We start from the raw sequence: 10,825 nt of genomic DNA on the forward strand, positions 1-10,825 counted from the left end.
ATGCTTTCTGCATTATCCTGCGCCCTATCCGCTGCCTTTAGATTTTCACCTCTCTGCTTACTCCTAGTTACCACTGGGGTTGTCCTTGGCATCTCTTTTGAAGGAGCTTTAGACTTCCCGACATCTTTGCTTCTCTCCATCTTTTAATATTTTCCTGAAAGAGAGAGAAAAAAATCACGAAGACAATGGGCCCCACGTGATATCTATTAGCGTTTTGAGTCCTCAAAGGTGTAAACTCTTGAAAATACTTAAGGCGTCCATCTGTGTAGATGACCGCAGATCTGTTCGAAGTTTTGATTTTCAAAGACCTAAAAACTTAGAAAATGCATGAAGAATCAGATCTACTTAGATAAACGCGGATCTGTTCATAATTTTGATTTTCAAAGACGTGAAAACTTAGAAAATGCATGAAGAATCAGATCTACTTAGATAAACGCGGATCTGTTCATAATTTTGATTTTCAAAGATGTGAAAACTTAGAAAATGCATGAAGAATCAGATTTACTTAGATAAACGCGGATCTGTTCATAATTTTGATTTTCAAAGACGTGAAAACTTAGAAAATGCATGAAGAATCAGATCTACTTAGATAAACGCGGATCTGTTCATAATTTTGATTTTCAAATACGTAAAAACTTAGAAAATGCATGAAGAATCAGATCTACTTAGATAAACGCGGATCTGTTCAAAATTTTGCTTTTTGAAATCATGAACGCAAAAACCGTAGTGTTCCATACATCGTTATTTTCAGAAAACGAAGCCTGAAACAAGTCACAGGAGAAGATAAATCTTTTACCGGGATGAAGATCCCTGTTTCTAACGCCAGATTGTGAACACAAATAATGCGCACAGACTCATGACAATACAGTAAATAAGCTGCGCCTGAGGGGAATGGATAGGTTATGTCGAATCCTTGACTCAGAGTTCTAATACTCTTCCTCGTCTCCTCAACTACAATCATTGTTCTTGGCTCATACAATAAGATAAATAGTGGATGAAATATAAAATGTACGAACATGATATACCATATGTATCGAATTGAACATATAAAGTGTAAATGCATGAATATAGATGAAACAATTAACTTATATGATTCATCACTCAGATCTCTGTCTACGGGTTTGGGATTTTCATTATATGTATGAAGGTTACAGAAATAGTCGAATGACTTTGAGACCAATATAAGCCTGCGTAGCAGGAGGAACTTCACTTACTTTTTGTCTCTCTCCTATTCCCCTCTCAATGTTTTTCGGCCTCCCTCTTCACTTGGGAGAGAGGGGTATTTATAGGGAGGTTACGTGGGGTCCACTTCTGAAGCCCGTTATAACCTTATCCTCTTGTGTTTTGTGCCACTCTCGCAGAAGTCTTCGTGTTCTCGGCTGTATCTGCGTGTTCTGTCTGGATATGCAATATTTTCTGCGCTTCCAATACGGGATGACTGACACGTATGCTGTTTGAGGGTATTTAATGCGAGTAGTTGAGATGTCTGTCCGCGGTAGACAGCCGTCCTCTGCTCCTGTCTTGTCTGCGTCAGTCTGACTATCCCCAGCCGTAGATCTTAGATCTTTCTAGGGATAGGATAAAGTGACTCTTCGCTGTCCACGCGTGATATCATATCTTAATGCCCTTAACCGCATGTCCTCCACGTGTGTCTTTGTGGGCACGTCGCGGAAGATGAAATGTGTACCTACAACTACACTTAAAACTAAAACTGTAATTCCACGGTAAAGAGAGACCAAAGTTTAGTGCTTGAAGTAAACTAGTGAGCAAAGTGATTGGGGTGCTGACGTGCCGTACCTGAGCCTAAAACGATACCAAGGCTAGTTGAGAATCAAAATGGTGTATAAATACGAAGAAAGATGGATTAGATCAAAAAGAAATACTATCCGGCAAAAACGTCTATAAAAGAACACGAACTGCTGAGCAAATGGAGAAACCACTTCTCTTTCTCCGACAAAAATAACTCCATCCAATAAGTACAGAAATAGATCTCTGGAACTATAAATAAGCAGTAAACTGTTTACCTTGGGCGCGGTGGGTTAACTTTAACAATGGTGCGAAATTTTTTTAATAAACTTGAACAAAACGTTGAAATAAGAAGGAAGTGAGCCCGCCCAACACCCTATAACAGAACCAACACGTTTTTTTTTTATAAACTGTTTTGTTTATTCTTTGCAACAAGTATTGTATCAGAATCTTATCATTTTAGAAGTACTAGTTTTTCCCGTGCGATGTGCGGACCTGTTTCTTTTTTATGAAATATTAGATTCATGTTTTGAAAATAATTTCGTTAAAAGCAAAAAAAATTATTTAAAAAGTAAAATACTAATAAGCTCATACCTTATGAAATAGAGCGTTTGGATACCTGTAAATCTAGTAAATATATGGTGGATTGTATTCTAAGAGGCCGCGTGTCTAAAAATAAAAGGATTGAAATGTCAAGATACCCGTAACTTAATTGATTTTTGTGCCCATGTAAATAATTAGTGAAAAAATTTGGATGAATATGTACTACATGGAGTTTTTTTGAGTTAGTGTATCCATCTTGATGAATTATAAGATCATCAGTAGGGCATTTTATTTTCCACCAATTTCTATAATGATATTTATCATGTTCAATATGATATTTGTTTTATATATTTTAGGCATTTCGTGTATACACGGTGTTCATTTTTCCCTCATGCTATGTGTAGTTTCTTTTTCTTTTTCAACCGATTAATAGAGAAATTCATTGATCAAAAGAGAGAACAAAAAGATTGTTCCCGCAAAGAAGGAGAATGGAAACGAAGAAGAGGGGAAAAAATCAAGGTAACACGCCGCCTATGATCCATAAAGCAAAAGGCCTCACAAAAGATTATCGAGGGTTAACATACACATTCGTACGGTTCTCAGTAACATGTTGTAGGTTACATTTCCAATGCTAATTTAACACTTCACTAATTATACTAATTTAATTGTCTTTTAGCTCGGGTATGTATATCCAACATATGAATTGTTGGTATACGAACTTGCAAAGCAATGTCTTGAAGCTAGGCATGTAGCGTTGCATCCTGCTAAATAATAGTATATCGTCTCAAATTAGTGATGTACATGTCCAAATGAGCTGAGTACTCCTTCAATATGTTATAGAAGAAAAATAATTATAAGTGGAAAATTCTTAAGCTTTTTAGGATATTTGCATATACAAAATCATATCACTATATAAACATAATTACTTAAGCCTTGGATCGGATATGTGTAATATCATTTATCGTGTGTAGGTACATTTTCTAATTATTCGTGTGTGCAAAAGAGGAAAAAAAATATTCGTGCCGGAAGACCATGATCATTTACCATTTCTTTTCCTCTATATGCATAAATAATGCAATATAGGTTGTCAATTTATGCAAATTTGCAATATAACAATTTACGCTTTTTGTTTGTTAAAAGTTTTGGAGTCATAGTATGAGCATTTAGTATCATCCTAATTCTCATGCACAAAATTCCAGAGGCACCATGCTTAGGTGATCGTTCTTCATTAAAAGGGAGAGCCCATTGTATTACTTTCGTGGAATGTATAGAATATAAATATTTTCTTAGTGGATATACATTCGATTTTGCTGGTGTACTGGTCATGATATTGTTCAAAGGACATGTAATAAGAAAATTATGGGGTACACTAATTCACACCAAGAGGAGGATGCACCGAATATGCATTCAAGATAACATGGCAGATTTGCAGGCCATTACTGAATAAATATTTTCCCTGCATAACTTTCATTGAGCACAATCAACTTTCATAGTAAATTACTTACCATCTTCCCAATTTGGATGCCATTGCTTATTCCATGAAAATGTATGTCCAAATGCTCCGAGAAATCTCTTAGGTCATGGAAATAGGGGCCAAAAAATGCTTGATCCATCAAGTTCCGTGATTAACATGAAAAATAACACTAAAAAGAAGAAATAAGAAAGAAAAAAAAACGATCCTACTTATACAAAAATATGGAGGATTGAAAATATATGGCAAACATGATAACGATTGGACTAATGCATAAATCCAAATTTAATTTTTGCTAAAAATAATAGTTTTAAGAATCTGTGTGGTGATATTTATGTATTGGGCTAAAATTTGAACTAACATAGAGTCAAAATCAAAGAAAAGAATGATTTCATTGCCATATGCAGAGATCTCCAATAACTGTTCAATAGTATAACTCACGGAAAAATCCAATGAATATCCAAGAAAACGAAAACAATGCAGGGGTTAATTTGTATGGGTTTAGAATTAATACCATGAAGTTTCGAAAGAACTAATATTATGTTGTACAAAAAAAAAAAAAATAGATCAAACAATTAAATTCCAAGCAACAGAAGAAAAAGCCGAACAAAAAAACTAACAAAACCCGTGAGATTTTTTTTTTTTGCTTGAGGCCTTTATATAGAGAGTCACCAAACAACCAAAATTCCATAAAAATTGGAATCTAAAAGTTATGTAATGTTTACTTATAATTATGGATAGTCATTGTATATTTGGATAAAATTATTGTACATATCCTAAATCATCTAAGAATAGAATTATTTTATTTTATTTTATTGGATTTTCTTTTACTATAAGCTAATATAGGAATAAAATTATTTCATGTTATTTTTAGAGGATTTTCTTTTTCTAAGAAATACTATTGAGGGGAAAAACTATCCATAAATGGAGTTTTCGAAAATGAAACGCCCCGTGATTGTATTTTTGGTATTCTTTAAAAAAAACATCTACTAATAAAATCAGTACAAAGCCTGATTACGGATGCCATAAATTTGCTTTACACGTACCACCATCCCACCACACACACGAATGTCAGCACCATTAAGAAGAAGATTTTCCAATGTATATAGATGGATCCAAAGGACCACTAAAATAATACCCCAAATCACAATGTCAATACCCACATTTCCCACATTTACAGAAGGGTTTCTTGTACAAACTTTTTTCCACTGTTGAATACACAATAATCTACCAAACAGACCTTTCATAATCATCCTTTCTTGACCATGAGTTGGATTGCAGGTGAATGTTGGTCACTGGAGAGCAATCACATTCTACATTTCCAATCCGCACAATTTCCTTTTCCTATGAAAGCAAGTGAATTAACTATACTTCCAATGATATATGATTGTTGTTAGTTACAAAGTTGTTCGATCTTCAATAGTCTACAACTTAAGTTAGTCCTTTCTTTGCTGCTCAAATTGATTGTCAGGCATATCCGACCTTGGAAGGAATACCCCCCTTACACCTCTATATTCTTGGAACTAAAAGATATTCCAAGTGATTTTCCTTCATGTTTACTAAAATGGTTTTTTTTTTTTTTTTTTGAAGCATTACTAAAATAATGGACATTTTGAACCCTGAAATACTATAAATTACTAATCAAGACCACACTGAATTGGAAGAAGAATTCATGAAAATAAATGTGAATCGGAGAAGAATGCATGAAAACAAATGTGAACTGGAGAAGAAAACTCGCATATGTTTATATTAGAGTAGGGGGTAGCCGCTAGCAGATAATATGGCCATATCGCCATAATCGTTTTAATTGCATCATTGCAAATATACTCCCAAATATGACCACAACAGTTTTGTCATTCAAATTTTTTGAGAACCTGTAATCATTACATTTGACCATGAATGATTAAAAAATATTACCATATGGAAGCCCAAAACCAGTGGTTATTTTAACATAATCAAACCATTGAGAACTAAAATGAAACAAATATTAGAATGAACTGTAAACCAATTTAAAATAAATGAGAATCAGGCATAAGAAGTTCAGCGGTAGCGTTTCTCTTTAGTCGTATAAAAATACACCGTGGGGTGTTTGTGGCTTCAAAATTGATTGATATCATCATAGAAATCGACTCAGTTCCACACTGTCGCACTTTGAAATAAACACGAAGTGATATGTACTTCCTATGAAACTCTTTTCTATGATACTATCAAAGACCGACAATAAATCTTCTAGTGTTTGTACATTACCACCTAGGCGTTAGTAATAGTAATAAACAAAATTGCATAACTTTTATGCGATAGTGCTGTTGCCTTAAAGTGAACCTCGTATGAACATGTACCAATGAAGTTAAATATATAGACATTGTGTTCAACATGTAATGAAACCAAGAAATTCTCTCATACAAACTGTGGTTTTTTTGTGATTCAAAGTTCAAAACAAAGATAACACAGAATTTTGTTTGTCAAAAGCAAAAAATTACTCACAATACAACGAGCACAATACGGTGAGATACAAATCAAGAGGGAATCCATTGCTTGATTTCTGCTATACCCGTGTATTTATATGGAATAAGGAATTTTCGTTATGTAGATTTTCAAAATAGGTATGTATTTACTACAAGGTAGCAATCAAAATTTCATAAAATCTACAAAATCAAAAAGGAAACATAAAAGAGATGTTTTTGGATAGTCTCAGACATTTTTAGTTTACTGGGAAATTTATGAACCCTGGTTTTCGTCCATGTTTGTGATCTTTTAATCACTCGTTCAAAAAGGTAAAAAAATATCAAACCCTAATTATACCATAGATATGGTTGCCTTGATATTTTTTGCTTTAACTTCGCCTCGTCACTACAAGGAGGTCTCATCAACATCTACAGAACTCAAAATCACTCGTTAAGAACATTAGAATTCCAGCTATTTCATTGCGAGGAGGTATCATCAACATCTTCAAAACGACTCTTCACTGTGATGAGCTATCATCAAGATCTTCAAAATAAAATTAAAAAACAAAAAACAACCAATAATGCCAAAAATCAGGGTTTAGCGATTCTATACCTAGCATTCCCACAAAGTTCAAGAAACTGAGCGACACCACTACTCGTGAGCTCCGACTACTACGAATACGAAACAAACAACGAATACATTAGTAAAACCCTAAACCGGAGTAAACAGAAGAACAAAAACAAATGAACCTTAAACAAAAAAGCAACTTGAGATCTTGTTGTTGGTTCGTGTGCTTTATATAGAAAATAACGAAGCCTAAAAATTCCAAAAGAAAAAAAGAAAGACATATTTTGGTAATAATATTAACCAACATCTCAAAATTTATATAAATTTTGGACAGCAAATATATTTTTTTGATAGCCTTATGACTTAATAAAGTATTTGCTACAAAAAAATCTGGCGCATGTTTAAGATTGGAATTTTTTTTTATGGCAAAGATGTTTTTATCTTTATTTTTACTTTTAATATTTATTCGTTTCTTTTTTTTCTTTTCTTTTGGAATGTATTTTTCTTCTTATTATTTTTCTTATCACGATTTCGTTTTTCAGTATATTGTTGTCCTCCACATGATTTTTGTATATATATTTTTTTTTGTATTTTGATTATGCTTAGGATTGATAATTAAAGTTTTTTCAACTACAACCACAAAAAGTTCACACCCAAATACCTGTATTTTTGCTTTTGCACGCTCCACTCCTAATGTTGGATCCCCCATCCATTATCAAATCTAAGGAACACTTTGTGTATGCAAAAAATCATTTTTTTTTGCTTTTGCACGCTCCACTCCTAATGTTGGATCCCCCATCCATTATCAAATCTAAGGAACACCTTGTGTATCAAATCGCACTTTAAATAAATTGAGACTATCAAATAGATCCGTCGATGTACGATTTATATGCAGAACTCAAACCACTGTTGTTCATTCCATTCTTATAAAAAAATCATTTTAAATATTTATTTTCAAAAATGAATTCCACATTATGGAATCAAAAGGATCTCAAATTGGTTGGAATCAAATAAAATCTCAAAGTTCCATTAAGAACAAAAACCCAAGGTTTTATCAATCGAATGATCAAAATACCAATGGAGAAAATGAATCTAAAAACGAAAACAAACATCATGCAAAAAAAAAAAAATCATCTTGAAAATATCATCCTGCAAAAAGAAAAATCACCTTGAAAATATTTCTGATTTTTCCGGGTGTTAGTTTGCAGCAAAGCCAAAAAGTCCTGATTTTTTTGGGTGTCCAGTACTTGCAAACCAAAATAACCACCGTCATTTTTTTAGCAAAAATGATAAACCCTAATATTCAAAAATAACAAACCCTAACCGTGTGTAAAGAAAAAAAAAACTATCGGGAGAACGATGAGATTCCACCCTTGTTGCAGCACTTTATATAAAGAGCATCGTGCGAAATTTTACAATTATATATAATGACGAAATAGGAAAAAAATTCCGGTTAAGTTAACAAAATCTCATACAAAATAGGCGCAATTAATTAGTTACCATGAAATAAAAATTATAGAAATCGTGAACTAATAATTTATCATGAAATAATATTTTTTTAGTAAGAAAATTAATATGTAAAGATTTTGTTTACATTTTCCTTGTTTTTTTAATTAATTATTGACCATGCAATAATATTTTTTTAATAAGGAAAATAATATGCAAGGATTTTTTTTACATTTACTTTGTTTTTTTAATTATAGAAAAAGACGAATTAAGAAAAATAATTTTTGGAAATTATAGTTTCTTGAGTGCTTGTTTGTTTTGTATTAGCTCCATTTTATTTTATTTTTTTTAGTTTTGTTCAAATCATAATTTTTGTTCCAAATCATTCATACAGATTACTAACAAAAATTCAACAGATGTGCAGGACCACCAACAAAGATTTGCAGAATAGAGATTCATGACCTGGCGAATCAAGTTTTGCAGAATAGAGATTTATGACCGGGCTAATCAGGTTTTTTTTGAAATTTTATTTTTTATTAATTTAATTGATAGTTTGGGGATGTATTTAGGAAGGTTACATTTTTTTAAGAATGTAAGCGGATACAATTGATATTTTGGGGATGTAATTAGGAAAATAACGTTTCTTGTGTATGTAAACGGACACTGGACACTTGATGATCATTCAATTTATTTTCTCATCACGTGATGATCATTCGATTTATTTTTTTGATTATCATGAAGGAATCGTGATTTGATATATTATTGGCATGTTAGGAGATTTTCAAGATTTTGTTATGCGAGGCAAGAAGAAGATTTTTCAAGATTTAGTTATTTTATTTTTAGAAAAATAATATTTTATTAGTTAAAATTTAATATCTTATTACTAAAAAAAAGGAAATGGTGGGGCCAGAATCAACCAGAAGCTAGAATCAACCAGAGGCTAAAATTCATAATCAACCTGGAACTACGGTGAATGAGAACACTTTAAAAAACTGTGTTATTATATAGAGAATTTCGCTTACCTAAAGTTTAAAACGTTTACACCTCCTTTCTATTGTATGTACTACGTCTAGGTAGCTGATTCGCTTTGAAGTCATAGACCATACAGACACTCCTGCGCATTTGACCCATGGTTGAAACGAGTTGGTCTCCAGCAATCGACATGGTTTTCCTGTCAAAGGTATACCACATACTCACCTTAGCACCCATCTGTATTGCTGTCTTTTCTCTATGTTGCTAACCTCTGTGTTCTCATGTTGGTTAACACATCATTTGTTTGCTTCCCGATCCCAATATATCCTCATTAACCCCCAACATAATGGTTGCAGATTCCCAATATTGGCTCGCGATAATCCTTCTACCTTTTATGTATAATTTCCATATAGTACAATAAAAAAAGAATCGCTTATTATGGTGGAACAGATGTGGTCGGTTTTCTAACCAGCCTAACAACTCTATAATAAACAAAAAGAGCAACTGAACAAAACCTCACTCTTCAAAACCTCAAGTACAAGTATGTTAAGTTGTACATCTAACACCTCTAATATTGGACGTACATATAGCCAAGATTTTCTATAAATTATTTGGATGACCGCTAATATCGAACTTCTATTGTTTATGTGCAACGGTGTTAATGTGAAGATTAGTTTGTGGTGGTGACTCCATGAGAAAGCTAAGACGAAACTTGGACCAACATGACATTGGACAAACATTAGTTGTATTTATGGTAGTGTATTCTAAGTTAGACATTGATTATGCTTTATAAAAAATTTACACCTATACAAGAAACTAACAGCCCCTTAACCTCTACCCAAGGAATTTCTTTTTGTTATCAACGAATGTAACCAAGATCCACTTCAACATGGACCTTCCTGAAGTTATGGATATGCGGCAAAGGTAAGGAACCATCTCATATTTTCTTAGTCATGGTTTGGAGTGCTCCACATACAATGATGCACACCCTTATTAAACTAATGTGTCATACAAATACTGGCGAAGAACATATCCGTCAAGTAATTTTACCTATCAAAAGAGGGAATTCCACCGCCGCACTTTTGATGTCTGAGAACGGGAAGACAATCTCTGACTTATTGGTGGCCAAATGAGATACCGGGTGTAATGTATATTTCTCCTTAATTTTTGAATTGGAAAATCCAACCATACCAGCTATGTTTCTAACTGCAGATTAATGCAGGGATATAATATATATTTGTGCCGTGCAACCGCGAATCGGCTTATGACCGATGTTGGTTTTTACTACCGAGTATGCAGAAACTACACAACGAAATTAATAATATGATTTCAGGTGGTTTTCCTCTGCTGTGGTTAAAAGCTGAATCAAGCTCTCTTCCTAAAGCTTCAGGCCCCACAAGAAAGTATTTCGACCAATGGGAATCACCCCTTTTTTCACACCACTAATATTTCCACCGGGAACACCACCGTGTTCCAGTTTTTTCACACCACAAATATTACTATCATATTCCAGTTTTTTGGTATCCCCGGGCTTCAACCTAAAATATATCAAGACAATTCCCTCTGCTACTCCACACAAACACTAATCACCGATCTCCTCTTTCTCTCTGTTCTGATTGTTCATCGTTGATTTCT

General features: G+C 33.3%; 1 long non-coding RNA gene across 1 annotated transcript; it reads right to left on the reverse strand.

Moving 5' to 3' along the window:
• Positions 1-5,312: 5,312 nt before the first annotated feature.
• On the reverse strand, positions 5,313-9,836 carry LOC113330777. Its single transcript, XR_003350489.1, has 2 exons — positions 9,241-9,836; positions 5,313-6,876 (listed from the first exon to the last, which is right to left on the reverse strand). It is a non-coding gene; the product is annotated as an uncharacterized LOC113330777 (long non-coding RNA).
• Positions 9,837-10,825: the final 989 nt, after the last annotated feature.

Source organism: Papaver somniferum, unplaced genomic scaffold (genome assembly GCF_003573695.1).
Source record: "Papaver somniferum cultivar HN1 unplaced genomic scaffold, ASM357369v1 unplaced-scaffold_119, whole genome shotgun sequence".
In the NCBI taxonomy this organism is placed as follows: domain Eukaryota; kingdom Viridiplantae; phylum Streptophyta; class Magnoliopsida; order Ranunculales; family Papaveraceae; genus Papaver; species Papaver somniferum.